The following is a 17,434-nucleotide window of genomic DNA, read 5'->3' on the forward strand; positions in this document are numbered from 1 at the left end:
CCTGTTTTTAAATAATCTGACAGTCATGTGACTAATCCACAATATAACATACCATTTTTGTTTCTTCTTTAAAACCACTTCAGATCAACATTTGCATTCAGTCCATGTCTCACTTATGCATTAAATAAAATTTGCCATTTGTATTCACATTTTCCATAATCTGTCTATTGCCCCCTTAATATTTTCTGAATGAAATCATTGACAAAAAGTAAACATTTTATAATGATTATACTGTTTCAAAGTTTAGAAAGTGCATTCAATGTATCACCATTCATTTCTTAATTGCATGTACATGTTCATATATCCTACTTTTCAGTTTCCTACTGTTTTCTCCCAAGGTAGAATGGTTCATGTGTAGAAGTTGTAGCAATATAAATAATATGACATGAATCACAGTTAAAAAATCCTGGTGATGTGGATGCTCTGGATGTATCGAACAATAAACATTACACTCTCCTCTATATAACTGCACATACTGTTACATCTGTACTTTCTACTCATTCTAGTTCCTTTCACCTGTTCACCATTACCTCTATTCTATAGATTTTCCAAAATTTCTTTTATATTTGGACTTCTGGTAAAAATGAAATTTTGATGTGGCCCCTGGAAATTTCTTAATTACTATCAAGGACAACCCCGTTTTCTTTCAAAATAGATTTTATGCTGATACAAATTACTATATAACTTAAAACATTCCCCGATCTCCAATTTTTGTTCTTTATTACACATGGAAAATTATCACTTACTATGTAACTATTACTAGTGTCATCTGGTGGCATTGTTTCTGGATAATCCTTCATTTTAAATTTTTGAAAAAAGTTGTTCTATAAATCTTTCTCATCCTTTTAAATATGTCATGAAATTATTGACCTTGCTTTTGTACTCTTAAATAACTTTTTTAACACAATAGGAGTGTATACTAGAATAATGCATTAAAGAACTGCTGCCATAATTTTTAAAACTATCAATTATTTCTAGCTTAGTTTGATCATGGCTCTTATACACCAATGTATCTAAATGTTATATGTTGAATAGCAGAACAATTAATATAAGTAATACATTTTTCCAGTACATTCTGTTATCCCTTCCACACCAAAAATATCATTAATAAAGTAAATGTAAGTTTAGGTCTTATTATAAAAATGAATATTATAAATAATCAGACTTTCTAGATAATTCATTACCAAGTTAGCAAAATTTGGGGCTATGGTAGTCCCCATTGCTACCTCCTAAACTGTTTAAAAAAACTTTTCCTGTATATAAAATAATTAAAATTTAGCACCCACTCTATTCAGTCACTAAGACAGTTTCCTTCTTTGAGAGAATATCTCACATCTTTCAAAAGTCTATTACACACCCAGGGGTATACCTAAATTGTGGGGAATCACTGTGTGTGGAGACTTACTAGGAAATAATTTCCCTTTAAAATAACATAACAGGCCTTTTTGTATAATGTACTGTGTATTTTTATTTTTTTTTTCACTGCAGCCAAATGTTTTTGGCCATGAAAATGAGTCAACATGCAACAAATGTCTTATATTTTGGTGATTATATAATTTTTCCTTTAGTGCTTCAATTGATTTCATCAACATTTATATTTCTATATTTCTCTTTGGCTCAGGACTTTAATGGGTAAGAGTTGCTTCTATAATTTTTATTCTTTTCTATAATTGTCTGAGTAAATATTAGAAGTGTATAGAAATACATCAATGTTATTCTGTACCCAATCATTTTAATTTTTAAACTTGAGCATTGTTTTATATTTGAAATTGTAAGCACCTGTTGGTTATTTTAACCTTACCATAATGTTTAATTACATAGCAGTTGATAATTTGTATGTATAAATTGCATATATTAATGTTTGGGAACATTTTGTCTAATTCAGATTCTTTTGGAAATACATTTAAAAATCATATTTGAATAACAAACTTTCAATAAAGTAAATCCTAATAATTTCTGTATATCATTAGAAGCTGTTTTAAAGTGTGAGCTATCGTTTTACTGATTTTGAAGGGTTTCTATCTTTTCTAGTTTTGTGCATTTTAGTATTCATTATCATAGTGTGTGATATCAGACACACTTTGTATATTACTCTGAGAGATAAGAAAGTAAACATGCTTGGATTTATGTCTCACACATTGTCAGCAGTATAAGCATTCAATTTCAGGAATGCTGTTATTACATAATCAGGAGAGCTACCATGCCTTCAGTTATGGTGTTTGAATAGTTAATGTATTAGATGTTTATGGTCCATATAATTCTATTAATGTCCCTGATGTTAGTAAGATTATTTCCTGAGAAGTAAATGGTTTGGATTAGGCTTGGAAAATCTTTGTAGGAGTTGTTTATTGATATTTGGGAACCAATCCTTTTTCTTGATAGTTAACTTAACCATGTTTAGACTGTTCACAGTGCTCATGTGTTGATAAAGCAGCAAGCCAAGACAGCCGCACATCAACTCAACACAGGCTCATCAAAAATACTGTTTTGCTGACAACAAGCCCCCCACCCAAGAGATGTTCCCTGATGCTTATAAACATTAACTCTGAGACTGTTCTATCGTGGAGAAAGGAGAAAAGTCTAATCTCTCTCTTTCTCTCTCTCTCTCACTCTACACACGAACACACACACACACACACATACACACACACACACACACACACACACACACACACACACACACACACACACACACACACACACACACACGCACACACACGCACACACGTATATATGTGTCCACTATGGAATTTCAAAATTTTACAATCCCGACGATCTAAATACTGACTCTCAGAACATTGAGATTGTGAAATCTTGAAATAAAAAATAAATAAATAAATAAAGTAAAGAATACATCAAAAAAGATGATTTTGCAGGGTGGCAAGCACCCCTGTACCCCCACACTCCCTGCAACCTAGATATACTAACTCTGAGATTGCACTACAGTGAAGAGAACAGTAATGTTCCAGTTCTGCACTGTATGGCGATCTCCACTTCACAATTACAGGGTTCTAAGCATCGGTATTTAGGATGTTGGGGTTGTCAAATTTCAAAATTCCAAAGTGGACCCATATATATATATATATATATATATATATATATATATATATATATATATATATATAGATATATATATATATATATAAATATATATATATATATATATATATATGTATCTATATATATCTATATCTATATATATCTATATCTATATATATATATATATATATATATATATATATATATATATATTAGTATTCTTCCCTCCATTTCCATTCATGATATTGGTTAATCACTTGGCTCTGTCCATATTTATTTATTTATTTTTATAAGAAGGGCCCATGATGAGAGAAACTTGATGTTATATATCTCAGTGATTTTTTCCTTGAATAAAAAGCCTACACCTGATATTTGTTGTGATGTGGTAATTTATACTATTTTTTTCATCAACAAACCTGTTTTATTACTGATACAACTTCTCTTCATAAACCGTAGGGAGATTTAAATCTGGGTTAAATCTGGGTAACCATAATATTATTAATCACATGATTAAGAAATGGCAAATTGATCACATGATACATTTATGGATATGCCAATATATTTGTCTTTATTAAAATACCCTTATTCACAATGTTTTGTTATTCTAGCTGTGTAGAATTAAAGGCTATTCAAAATTCAAAAGTAAAAATAAATAATTAAATGAAATTAATGTTTTTCACATTCTTTAATATAAAATTGATCTTCAAATTACAGTGGATATAAAAAGTGTACACACCCCTGTTAAAATGCCAGGTTTCTGTGATATAAAAAATGAGACCACAATAAATCATTCTATAAAGAAGGAATTAAAGAAAACAGCGGTGTCTGGGGGAGAGCTGTTAGGGGTTAGGAAAAGATGGACATCCTGGGTGTAAACGTTTATTTACAGATTGCCAAATTTTTGGGGGATTAGTGTGAGGGGTATTGAGTTGTTGCTGGAAAAAGTTTTGTTTATCAATGGTAACCTTTTTTGGTTACGTTATGGAGCTGTCTGTAAGTTTGAAGATTGGTAGGGGATTTGGATCTTTTCCATTTTTCCATACACTATGTCTCTTTTTCATGAGTGTCCTGGTGGCTTGAGATAGCCAGGGAGCAAAACTGGTTTTGATTCTTAGTTTCTTACTGGGTGCAAGGGAGTTGAGTGCTTCAAGGACGAGGTTGTTAAATGATAGGACTGCATCTTCACGGGGAAGATAGAAGAGGAATGACCAGCTGATAGAAGAAAACAGATGGTTGAAAGTATCAAGGTTAAAACTGGAGAGATTTTGACAGTCTCTATAGAGCTGGGGTTTATTAGTTGCATTCATAGGTCTCACATGCTAAATGAACAAAGTTACAAAAAGATGGATTAAGAATATTATGCTTTGGTATTTTAAAATTCAGTGCTGGTGCCTTATTTTTGTTAAAAATATATATTATCCAGTTATAGTTCAAAGGCCTGATGCCAAGTGAAGGCTCTATTATGTAATATGTAATGCTCTGTCCTTACAGTACTGTTAATTTACAAATTGACTATCCTTGTAGAGAGGAAGTTAATTTCTAATGTTAGTTGTCAATATATGAAACACATTTTACATCAGTTTATTTACACTAGGGGAGTTTAATACAGTAATTATTCCTGTATTCAACACAAGTACTTCTGACTATTTACACGGTCCTGAATCTGAGCCTATTTGGTATATATTGTAAATATCTGATTTAATTTAGCCATATATTTTCCCAAGAGGCTGAAGCCAGTATTCATAATCAGTTACTCAAATGCATTAAGGATGCCAGGACTATGTGGAAAAGAGTGCAGCCGAGCTGCAATTCATATTGGCCATGTGCACCGATGGGTGGTGACCTTGACTGTACTTATGCAAATGGGCAAATAATGAGATGGAAATGGGAGTGATGTGAATCCTCATATGCTAATGAAATGTATTTTGCACCATTTGCAGTTCATAGACAATTTTTCCTAATTTTTTGAGATGGTTACAGATGTGCTATAAAAGGAGAAACATTGCCAAATCTATCAGAGTTTCAATCAGTGAAAATGCTATCTTTTATGGTGAGCTTTGCTATTTCTAGGTCAGAACTGCTTGTCTTGGCTATGCCAAAACTAATTGCTCCCAGCAGCGCTTGCCTGCCAAGAAGGTGAAAATATAAGTATTACTCAATGTAACTTTGATAATCAGGAAATCCTTGCTAGGTTCAGAGTGGACAGGGACATTATAAGGGGCTTAGTGGGCATGTTTGACCCCAAGGGGCACAGGAAGAATGCATTGACTTGCTATTCCTGAGGACACCAAAGTATGCATAGCCCTGACTATAATTGCTACAAGGAATTTCTAGATTCAAACTAGGGACATGTTGAGGATCACACAGGCTTCTGCCTCGAGGATACTGAAGGAGTTCCTGGATGTACTCTTAGCACATGTGGAGCAGTTCATCTATTTCTTGTTGTCACCTCAGAATCAAGCCAGGACTATGAGTGCCTTTTATGGGATGGCACATTTTCGTGAGGTACTCATTGTAACAGATTGCACTTGTGTTGCAATTAGGGTCCCTCCAGGTCTACACAGGGAGTGGTACCAGAATAGGAAGGGTTACTATTCCATCAATTGTCAGATAATGTGTGATGCATGGAGGTGCAGCACCAATGTCTCTGCCCAGCACCCTGGCAGTGCACATGATTCTCGTATCTGGCACATTAGCTCACTCTACTGTCTCTTCCTGCATGGTAGGATGTCCAATAGTTGTTTTTTTTTTGTAAGTTGAATTTCTTTCTTTTTTAATGTTAAGTAGTTATTCTTGTTAAACTTTATTGCTATATATTAATATTTAATTTCCTGTTTTGTCTCCCCCTTTTCTCTCTCCCTTTTTAAGGGGATGCTGGATATCTGCTGAAGCCATAGCTTATGACTCCAGTGAGAAATCATTCTGAAGCTGTGGAGGACACACATAACAGATCCGGTCCCAGACCCATATTTTCATGAGAGGGTGTTTAGCTTCTTGAAGAGCCATTTCAGGTACTTGGTGGAGTCTGGGAGTGCCCTTCAGTATGACTCAGCTACTGCCTGTTACATTCTGCATAATATGATCATGCACCAGTCTGGTGGTGAAGTGACCCATGCTGTCACTGCAGCTCCCAATTCTAGTCCCACTTTGACTAATGATGACCAGCCCTTTCACTAGACATGGACCCCACATGGCAGAATAGTGTATGGCATGTAGCTGTGCAGGTTAAGAGGTGGCCTCTAATCCAGAACTACAGACTGGGACATTTCAGTTTGTGTTTCCTTTTTTGTAAAAAACACATAGACTATAACTGATGCATGCAGTGATATTTGTAGGCTACTCTGTGGGGCATGGTCTGCTGTCTCTGTTTATCTGATATTCTCTTTCATCTTAAAATAGTTTTGTATTATCACCTGTTTGCCTGACTGCTCACTGGTTCCTGTTCAGGGATGCTGAAAAGCATCAAATCAATAAATAAATAAACAGTTGCACTTGCTGTGCTGAATAACTTTCAATTGAATTATTTATTCACTATGCTACAGAAAGCAATACTGGCTCCAATGAAATATTAAGTTATATATGCCATTTCTGTTTATTGTATTCTATTGTACTGCATATCAAATTGTGTTATAGTGTCATACAAAATAAATTCTAACTTCAGAAACTGTCATCATTTGTGCAGGGAAGGGGGTCTGGTGGCAGCAGTTAATTTTACATGGAATTGGCAGAATTTTTATTTTAATGTGTAATTTCCTTATGATGTATTGGCCCTGAATAATGTTTGCTCATTACTATTGTGACAGTTTATGTGACTGCCATCAAAATGAACATTAATCCGTGTAGCATTGCTTTTTGTTCAGTGTTCATTCATGTACTTAATAGATGTAGACAGACTTCCCTCCTCCCAACAATCCCATTCCAATTAAACAGAAAGTTCTGTAAATGATTCTTGCATTCGGTATGGTATAACTAATACCTGTAAAGGGAATAACTGAACATATACAGAATCACACCCACCACCAACAAAACCCTATTCCAAATAAACAAACATTTATCTATGAATGTAATTCACAGCAGTTCAAGATCAAATGAGTAATACACATCTCCTATTGATAGGCCTGGTGATGGTTCCACTGATTTGGAGAATGGGTTACCATGAGAACTGTAAGTTGAGTTAGTCTGAAGATGCGATCTGTCGGAGGAAGGTGATCCTGCTGTCAGTGACCTGACACTGCTGTGTGACCATGACTTGGAACATGAAGTTCTCCTAGGTGTACATGACCATTGACATGGGCTGCGTGAAATGTGATGTGATTGTTCACTGTGACTACTGACATTACTGTCTTGAAAAAACATGGTATGTGTTTTCTCACTGTTGCCTGCCACTCATATGACTGACTCTAGCTTGATTCTGGCATGTCCCAACTAGTGTATGAATGGAGACTGCAACTGATGCTTGGTGTGCCCCCATACAATGCATTGGTGATACCATGGCATTATTCCTGCTCTCTGTTATTTTAAAGTAATGCTAGAAATCATCATGCACACCCTGTAGGACTTTGACCACTTCTAGCTGATGCTCTGTTGCAGTGTCCTGCCCTAACAATGTCACTTCACATTTTTGTAGGGCAGCAAATTTGTTTATGTGTTTCTGGGGTAGTTGTAAATAGTATCTGCATCTGACACCCCTTTGTCACAGCCAGTGTTTTACAATTAGAGTAACTCAGGGATCCATACTTAGCTCAATATTATTTTCCAGATTTATAAATGATATTGCCAGTTTAATCTCATATACTGATTATATAATTCTACATAGAGCAGTTCCAACAACTAGAGACATACTTCAAATTGTTATGTCAGTAGCTTGACACCAGTGAAGTAAAATTCAGTATCACCAAAACAGACACAATACTATTTGCAACAGAACAAAAGAAAAAAATAGTCAATTATAATGTATTCATTATCTCTAACCAAGTCAATAATAGGGTTCTGTAGGATCAACAATATAAATACTTAGACCGACAAATGTTCTTGCATATCTTTTGACATCATTTTGAACATATAAGTAGCAAAGTCACCACCTAGTTAAAAAACATTCAGTTTCCAATCATCCCACATTCACTTATAGCCTTAGCAATAAATGTCCTAATTTTGCAGTAAAAATATAATCTCCTTCCTTTGTTTCATTCAACTCTAGTCATAACATAAAGATTATGCCAGCTACAATAAACAGAATTTGTAGATTTATCAATTCTGACCGCAGATTAGAAGATAACTACATAACTCTCCTTAAAGCTAACTTATAACCTTTCCCTGCTAATGCCTCACAACTCCACTAAATACTCACCATCCGACTGTTACTTAACACGTTGTTCATCACTTGTCAGTAAAGTGACAACAAAAGCTTCCTTTTTTCACCCATGAACAGGCTCTGACAATTCACTTGTACTGTAGAGACCACATTTTTGACTCTGCTATAGGTAAAAAAGTTTTAACAAAATTATTTCAACTTAGTTTTCTAAGGAAAATAATATTCCTCACTTTAAAGCTCAGCTTTTAGAATACCTCACCCACATCTACCTCTGTAACTACTTTATGCATAATAAATATTGTAACATTTAATTTAGAGGTTTTATCAATCATGCCCAATACAGTATACGCTTCATTTAAACCCGTAATCAGTTGATATTTGATTGGTAAAATCAGATTGATTACAAATAATGAAATGTTGACTGATCTTTGGAACATATAGAGATACTTAAGTGTCAGGCTTATAAGTCCACAGAGGATAAAGAACAGAAAATTATCAAAATATACATTTCCTTAAATGTATTACAAATTTCTTAACTTTATTGGAAACTGATTATCTTCCTTAATTTCCATAGGGAACAAAATTTCATTTGTTCTATTTTATAAAACTTCCTAAGGTGGATTTGCTTAAAAAAGTTACTGTCACATATCTAATCAATTACTTAATGTTATTACATCAGCTAAACTTAACATTTTAATGACATCTTTGTGCAATTGTGTGCCCCTCTTTTTGGATGGTGTTTTATATGAAACATTCTAGCTCAAAATAATTTTCTACCCATCAAAATTACTCAGTATCAGTTATCAGAATACAATATTTAAAATGAAAGCTGCCAGAGCTTAGTGGTCAAACAATACTAAAACTGAACACTTAAAATGCCTTAAAAGCTGGGGATTTATTTTATAAAAAAATATTACTTTGCTCCTAATAAAATACTTATTTAGACTGCAAAACTTAATATTGCACACACATTGAACTGACAGTTCAATCATTGTGGATGCCTATAACTGCAAGAAATGATACATTTCATTTCATTTCTTGATCAGATTTTGAATTAATTCTAACAGTCTGTATCTGCTTTAGCTAAGGTCTGTAAGCCATATTAGTGATTCCAGTACATAGTTGCCCTGCATTTTTGCTGTTTAAGTGGTCTAATTATTGTTCTTAAGCACTAATTTCATTCTTATGTACTGAGTGTATGTCAGGCTAGATCAGGATTTGTATTTCCATTGGGGCAGTTCCAGGCCAGTCAACTCATAAGGGTTTAATTGTCCCCCCCATCCACCCTATTGTAGGTGTGTTCTTAAACCCAATGTATCTTTTGTTGCCTTCACTTTATGATATGACTTGAGATGTACCTCCCTGGATTATATGAAGGGAGACATGATGGAGCTCAGACTATGTGTCCAAGGAAGGTGTGAGCCTGCTAGCATTGAGTAGCATTTTACCTTCTCCAAGGATGCTGCTGCTATTTGAGCAAAAAAAAATAATTGACTTCAATAACTGAATTTGTTTTGGGTATTATTCAAAGGGTGTCCGATATATGTCAGCCAGGGAGGATATGATCAACAGATCATGCTGCTTCACCAAGGATGGCCTGTATCTTTCCCCTCTAGGGTTTTGATTATTGTAAAATTCATTGTCCAGCCCCATAGTGCCTTTTTAGCCAATGCCAACCTGATACACCTAACTACATAATGAAACAAGCAAAGGAAAATATGAAGGTGTTATTGATCAATGTTAATAGCCTTAACAAAAAACTTCACACCCTACAAGCCTTTCTCATACTGGAACACATTGATGTTAACATAGTGAATGAAACATGGTTTAAAATAATGGAGAGCACTCCAGCTCTGCAGGGCTATAATGACTTCCATGTATTTAAACCAGCTACTGGTGGGAGGGGGGGGGGTCAGAGGTGGAGGTGTCTCAAGCTACATATGGAAGAGACTCACATCAAGGCTGGCAAAGCAGCATGATGCACTAGAGCTTCTTCATGTCCAGATAACCATCAGAAAAGTCCCAGGCCATATATCAGTTAGTTAGTTAGCTAGCTATAGCACTCCCTCTAGAAAGCTGCACTGAATAGCTTTTACTTAAACCCAATACCATTTTTCTAGGTGGGCTAAACTATGCAGCTATAGACTGGGAAATCTACACCACCCCTAGTGCACAAGCACAGAAATTCCTGGATTTTGTCAATACAAATGCCTTGGAACAATTAGTCAGAGTACTCACTAGGGGAAATAACATCTTAGATCTTGTCCTTACTTATGTGGGAGTATCTTGTACCATCCCTTGCGTGTCTTCATCATATGTTAAGCCTGACCATAAAGTGGCCTCCTTCAAAATAAAACTGAAACCAAAGATGAGTTCCACCCAAATTACCTTTAGAAATTTCTTTAAGACAAAATACATGCTCCTCAGTGATACAATGGCAAACTTCAAATCCCAATCAAACCAATTAACTTCACTGAATATGCAGAAATATACAACAACCACATTATACCAGCATGTGAACAGCTGCATAGCTGTAGCTGTACCATGTAGGAATAAGTGCAGTGCAAACCATAGAAACAAACCCATATGGCGAAATCATAATATTAACAAGTTTTGCAATAAAAGGAAAATAATTTAAACAAAAAGCAAGCAGAATAATTCCCAGAACATTAAATCCCTTGTCACTAAAATAAACAAACAACTCAGGAGCTTAATAAAATCAACCAGTCAAATTTGAGGCTAAACTAGCTACCCAAGCCAAAGACAATCACAGGACATTTTTTAGTTATGTTTGTAATCTTAAAAGCACAATGCAGCAATGTACCCAGTTGATTGTGAATGATGTTACCCACACTGAGGCTGAAGATCTAGCGAACCTACTGGCTGATAAATTTAGCTCAAACTTTACCCCACTCACCCCTCCATCTGTCTCTCTAGAAATACCTGAAACTGACTCACCTCCTGCTATCACACAAGACTGTGTCCTATAAGTGCTATCAAAAGCTAAGAATACTGCATCGAAGGGTCTTGACAATATCCATGGATGCATCTTAAATAGCATGAAGTATGATTTAGCTACATACCTAACAACTCTGCTAAATCTCAGCCTCCATGTAGATTTTGTACCAGGTGAATGGAGAGCAGCTATTGTCATTCCCCTGTGTAAGGGAGGGCCTTCTGCAGACACAGGCAATTACAGACCAATAAGTCTGGCCAGCCTCATATGCAAAGCAATGGAAAGACATCCTGGAATTAATCCATCAGTATATAAGAAACCTCAAAACCCTGGACCAATCTCGGCTTGGATTTGTCAAGTGTATGTCGTGCTTACTCAACTTGGTGAATTTTTTTGAAAAGGTCACCAAAGCAATGGATGGAGGCAAAATGGTACACACCATACACCTTGACCTGGTCAAAGCTTTTGACACAATTCACTACTCTGAAGAACAAAATAACTATTCACAAATGGAACAGTACTCAGATTGAAGCAAGCAGTAGCACAATCCAAAAATAACACAAGTAATATTAATCTTCTGTAAAAATCCTCAAGATAAAAAAGAGGCCGAAATAGAACAATTCAAAGTTTATTTTCATACAGACAAGCGGTTTTGTTCCCCAATGGAAACTTCATCAGATGAGACAAGAGACAAGATGAGAAGGGGACAAGATTGCAAATAAGATGAAATCTGTGATGTCAGTGGAGTTGCCTCCCTTATTTAAAGGGATAATGTGTGATCTTTTCCATAGGTTAGGGACATGTGACTCAGCTAGAGATCTATTAATTAAGATGCTAACAGGGAATGATTTTGCCTCTGTGGCAAGCTTTAGGTATTCTGGTGGGAGAGTGTCTATTGAGGTTCAGCAAGGTTTCAATTTTTGTAGTAGTTTTTTATTTGAGATAAAGGGATGATCTGAAAAGTAAGCTGGGGATGATTTGGTTTTTCGTTATGAGTGAGGAGTTGGTTCTGTCTGTGTAGTGTGTGGGAAGTGTAGAGGTTAGTATTGTAGGTATTAGTAGAAGTATTGAGTTGGGGTGGATGAGTTGGGTTTACTTTTATGTTGGACATGGACTCTATAAAGTATGTGTTGAATTTATTGGCTGTTTGAAGAGGTGGCATATTGGGATATAGATTGGGATTATTTTTATTTCCTGGGTTGTGTAGTGATGTTACAAAGGACCAGAATTTCTTAGAGTTGTTTTTGTAGTTGTATTCAATGTAGGAATAGTATGATTTTCTGTTGTGCAATATTTCTCTTTTTGTTTGATTGCAGAGTTGTCTGTATAACTGAAGATTTATGTCATTTTTATTCTTTACCTAGGCAGTACATGCTTTGTCCCTGTCTTTCATTAGACTTTTACATGATTTGGTGCACCATGGGGCATGGTTATTTTTTATACTCTTTGTTTGTTGAGGAGCTATGGAGTTAAGAATGCTTAGGAAGGTGCTATTGAAATGTTCAACTTCAACATTAAGGGGAAGTCTTTTTAGGATAGACTAGTCTATACCTTTAAGAGATTCATTAAATACATCTTTGCTGATTTTTAAATGTTTTTATTGGATTTTCAATTTGTAAACTAATGACAACAATATTTACAGACAGAGGTTTGTGAATATAATAAATGAAAAATTTTCAACTAAACCTCACACACAAATGAAAAAAAAAACTATTTCCAGGAGTGCCTATTAATCATAAAATCATTAAAGTTATTATACATTACATTAAATCTAAAATGCAGTTATGTTTGCTTGTCAAGCAGATCTCTAAGTTTTGTCCATGCATTGAAGTAAGAGGTAATTTTGGTTGTTCTTGACTTAATTGTAATGATTTTCAGGTGACAAACTTCAGTTGAAATATTTATAAATTCTTTGAAGGAGGGCATAGATTTGTTCCTCCAATTCTGAGTTATAACCTTTCTCGCTATAGATAGTATAGACCACAACATGCAATATTTCATTTTTTAACACATAAAGGAATAGCAGTATTAAAATGATTAGTGATTTAGATTAAACAAATTTATCTCCAGTCGAAAAACATGTGTTGCTAATCCACTTTAAGTTCTTGTTTACATCTCCAACAAACTTGTTTCTACTTGAACATTAATTCAATTTTATCTGGTGTGAAGAAAGATCTATGCAAAAATTTCTAAGTAAAGAGATTCCATCTAAGAGATGAAGTTGTAAGTTTATAAGATATTAGAATTATTTTTTTTATCTTCTTCACTCAGAGGTCTATTATTAATTTGAGTAAAATAGTTCCAATAATTGTCATTTCAATTTTTTGTTTCTCTCCTCACAGCTCTATATAATTTAGATAAGAGATCATGTCCCAATGTGTTTTGTTGCATTAAAAATATTAGATATTCAATTAACTTAGAGATATGATCTCTTATCCTTGGTTGCATTAACTTAATTTCCTCTTGTACATGTTGTCTGAAGGATTATACATCTAGCCCCATGTTTTTCTCTAAATTATATTTGTTCTTAATATAATCAACAGAATGAAGCTTTTCATCTTTCATTAATTAAAACCAGTATAGCATATTTTTCTCTTTAAATGTGATAATTGTTTCTAACTTTGAGGTGGAGATTATATTTTGGGTATATGTAATAGGAAGTATAATGAAGATCCATGCCAATATAATATATAATATAATATAATATAATATAATATAATATAATATAATATAATATAATATAATATAATATAATATAATATAATATAATACAAACTCCCCTTGAGTACCTTGTTCCCCATTGGCCCCTTTTTTTCAATTATAAAGGAATTCCCAATACTACTCTAACATGTCCAAAGGTCAGTTGTCAATCTCCTCTCCGGTCCAGCTGGTGAATCTGGGAATCTTGAGGCAATGTTACAACTGCCTCATGTACACAGACAACCCCCTCCTCCTCCCAACAAATTCCAACACATGTGAGAGATGCACCCATATAGCCATCCTGGAGGCTAAGCTCTATCAACTCAGTACTGGCGAAACCAGTCAGGAGGGGAAGGAAACCACACTCACTACAATTCCAGTCTCACATAGACCTACCACAACAGCAAACCAAACACATAAACACACAAAAACATAATCGGAGGCTCTAAATAAAAATTTGCCTAAGCAGCAGAGACCTCCAAAGCAGACACCCAAGCAACCACTACCCCAAAACAAAACACGTGCAACACATAGCTCACAAAGCCAGTGTGCCGAACAGTCGCAGCCCTTAAGGCTAAACAACACACCTGATAAACTTGTAATAGGTGACTCTATCGTCAGGCACACTGACGTCCCGTTCACCAGGCTGAACAAGGAGAAGGTCATGGTGAGCTGCCTGTCGGGCGCTAGGATCCGTCACATAACACAAGCACTCAGGTCACTCCAAGGCAAGTACAAATATGACTCAGTCATTGTTCATGCTGGTGTGAATGACCTGAGATGTACCTCCCTGGACTACATGAAAAGAGACATAGAGGAGCTCTCTGAGCATGTAGCCCAGGCCGGTATGACCCTGACCTTGAGTAGCATCTTACCATCACCAAGAATGATGCCACAATATGAAGACAAGATGATCAATTTCAACAACTGGCTTAAGTATTGGTGTCATTCAAAGGGGATCCAATGCCTGTCAGCCTGGGATGACATGCTCGACTAGCCATGATGCTTCGCTAGGGACGGCTTACACCTGATACCCCTGGGCTTTCGGATATTGGCAAAGGCTCTTGCTACCCCCATAGTGCCTTTTTAAGGCAAGGCTCAAAAGACAAACCCACCTCCATAGGTATCACAAGGGATAAGAAACTAAGAGTAATGCTACTCAGCGCCCGAAGTCTAAACCTCAAGATGCATGCACTCAAAACTCTCCTTAGCATGGTGAACACAGATATCTGTGCAGTAACAGAAACCTGGTTCAAGGCTCCCGAGAGCACCCCAGCACTACCAGGTTATACCTCATACCATGCTTTTCAGACCCAAAACCTGGACCAAACCACAAAAGGAGGGGAAGTATCAATATTCGTCAAAGATACCCACACCTCCAGGTTGGTGGCACAGCACGAAGCATCAAAGACTATCCATGTGCAACTAACAGTAGGTAAAACTGCCTTCCAGTTTATAGCCTGCTACAGACCACCCTCACAAACCCAGGAACCCTACTCAGCCTTCCTGAGAACACTGGAAAATATGAAGGTCTCTCCAAACACCATTATATTGGGTGACTTCAACTACCGAAACATAGACTGGGAGCATTACTCTAGCTCCAACACCCTGGCCCAAAGGTTCCTAGAATTTATAAACTCAAATGCTATGGAACAACTTGTTACCACTCCCACAAGAGGGGAAAACATACTGGACCTGATCATCACCAACATGGGGACTCTATGCTCCAGACCAGAAGTGTATCCCTCACTAGTAAGATCAGACCATAAACTAATCTCACTGGATATTCACATCCCGACTCCACCCCCTGCCCTGAAAACCACAGTGAAAAACTTCTCTAAAGCAAATTTCACACTCCTCAAAACTGAGGTGGAATCCTTCAAAGCCCCCGGGCCTGTGGAAAATATGGCCCAGACCACAGAATCCTTTATAAACGCATTCTATGAATACCTTCAGGAATGCATGGATCATGCAATCCCAAATAAAACCAAGACCCAATCCTCCAAAGGCAGACGTCCTGTCTGGTGGACCCCAGCCATAAAAAAACTATACAATAGAAGGAGAAAGCTACTACATGATAGAGCAAAATCCCAAAAAGGGAAGGTGTCTCTGATCAGTATTAGCAAAAAACTATGGGCACTCATAAAATTGTCTAAGGCCAGCTTTGAGAGAAAAAATTGCACAAGACACTAAGGATAATCACAAGGCTTTCTTTAGTTATGTTAGGAACCTGGGTGGAAATTCCCAGATATGCTCAGAATTAGTCCAAAATGACAAAAAATACACCAAACCCACAGACATTGCCAACATCCTAGCTGACAGGTTCAGTGCAAACTTCTCCCCCCCCTCCCCACCAAAAGGGCAAATATCTATCCCAGCAGAGTGCTGCCCCCCTGACATCTCAGATGCTCAGGTAAGAGCTGTCCTCTCCAAAGCAAAAAACACAGCATCAATGGGACCAGACGGTGTTCTGGGCTGCATCCTACATGAACTCCAAGAAGAGCTAAACCCAAGCATAAAACTACTATTCAATCTCAGCCTTACTACAGGATATGTACCCAAAGAGTGGCGTACAGCAACAGTGGTCCCTCTCCACAAAGGTGGTGCCTCAACGGATCCTGGAAACTATCGCCCCATAAGCCTGACTAGCTTGGTCTGCAAAGCTATGGAAAGGATCATCATGGACCTCATAAATAAAGATATTGGGGACCTACAGACACTGGATCCTGCCCAGTTTGGCTTTGTTAAGGGCATATCCTGCCTCTTAAACGTGGTTGATTTCTTTGAAACAGTCACCAAGGCCATTGATGAGGGGAAGGTGGTCCACACAGCCTACCTGAACCTCGCAAAAGCCTTCGATACAATACCCCACTCGGGCATTATAGATAAGCTCACCAGCTTAAATATAAACCCCTATGTCACTAGATAGGTTGAAAACTGGCTCAAGGACAGAACCCACCTGGTTAGAATTGCTGGAGCCATGTCAGACTCCAAACCAGTTACAAGTGGCATCCCACAAGGCTCAGTCCTGGGACCTCTCTTGTTCGGTATATATTTCTCGGAGGTACAGGCCAACATGGAAGGACTGTGGCTGACCAAGTTCGCAGATGACTGCAAACTGGGTGCCATAATCGAAGTGTATAGTCACCCCCTTTGGCAAAAACAAAGTGCCCAAAAATTACCACATAGGTGGTAATCCATTAAGTACAGAAGACGTAATTAGGGACCTAAGGACCCAAGCTGATAGCAATCTCTCATTTGACAACCACGTAGCCAGTGGTTAGAAAAACATTTTATATAGCCCACCTAATCATGAAGGGAAGCACATCTAGATCAGGGGAGGTCATCGTGCCTCTTTACTCATCCCTCATCAGGCCCATAATTGAGTACAATGCCCCTTTTGGGATGTACCTTACCAGACACCTGCA

This window comes from Protopterus annectens, chromosome 2.part0 (genome assembly GCF_019279795.1).
Source record: "Protopterus annectens isolate FY-2018-M chromosome 2.part0, PAN1.0, whole genome shotgun sequence".
NCBI lineage: Eukaryota > Metazoa > Chordata > Ceratodontiformes > Protopteridae > Protopterus > Protopterus annectens.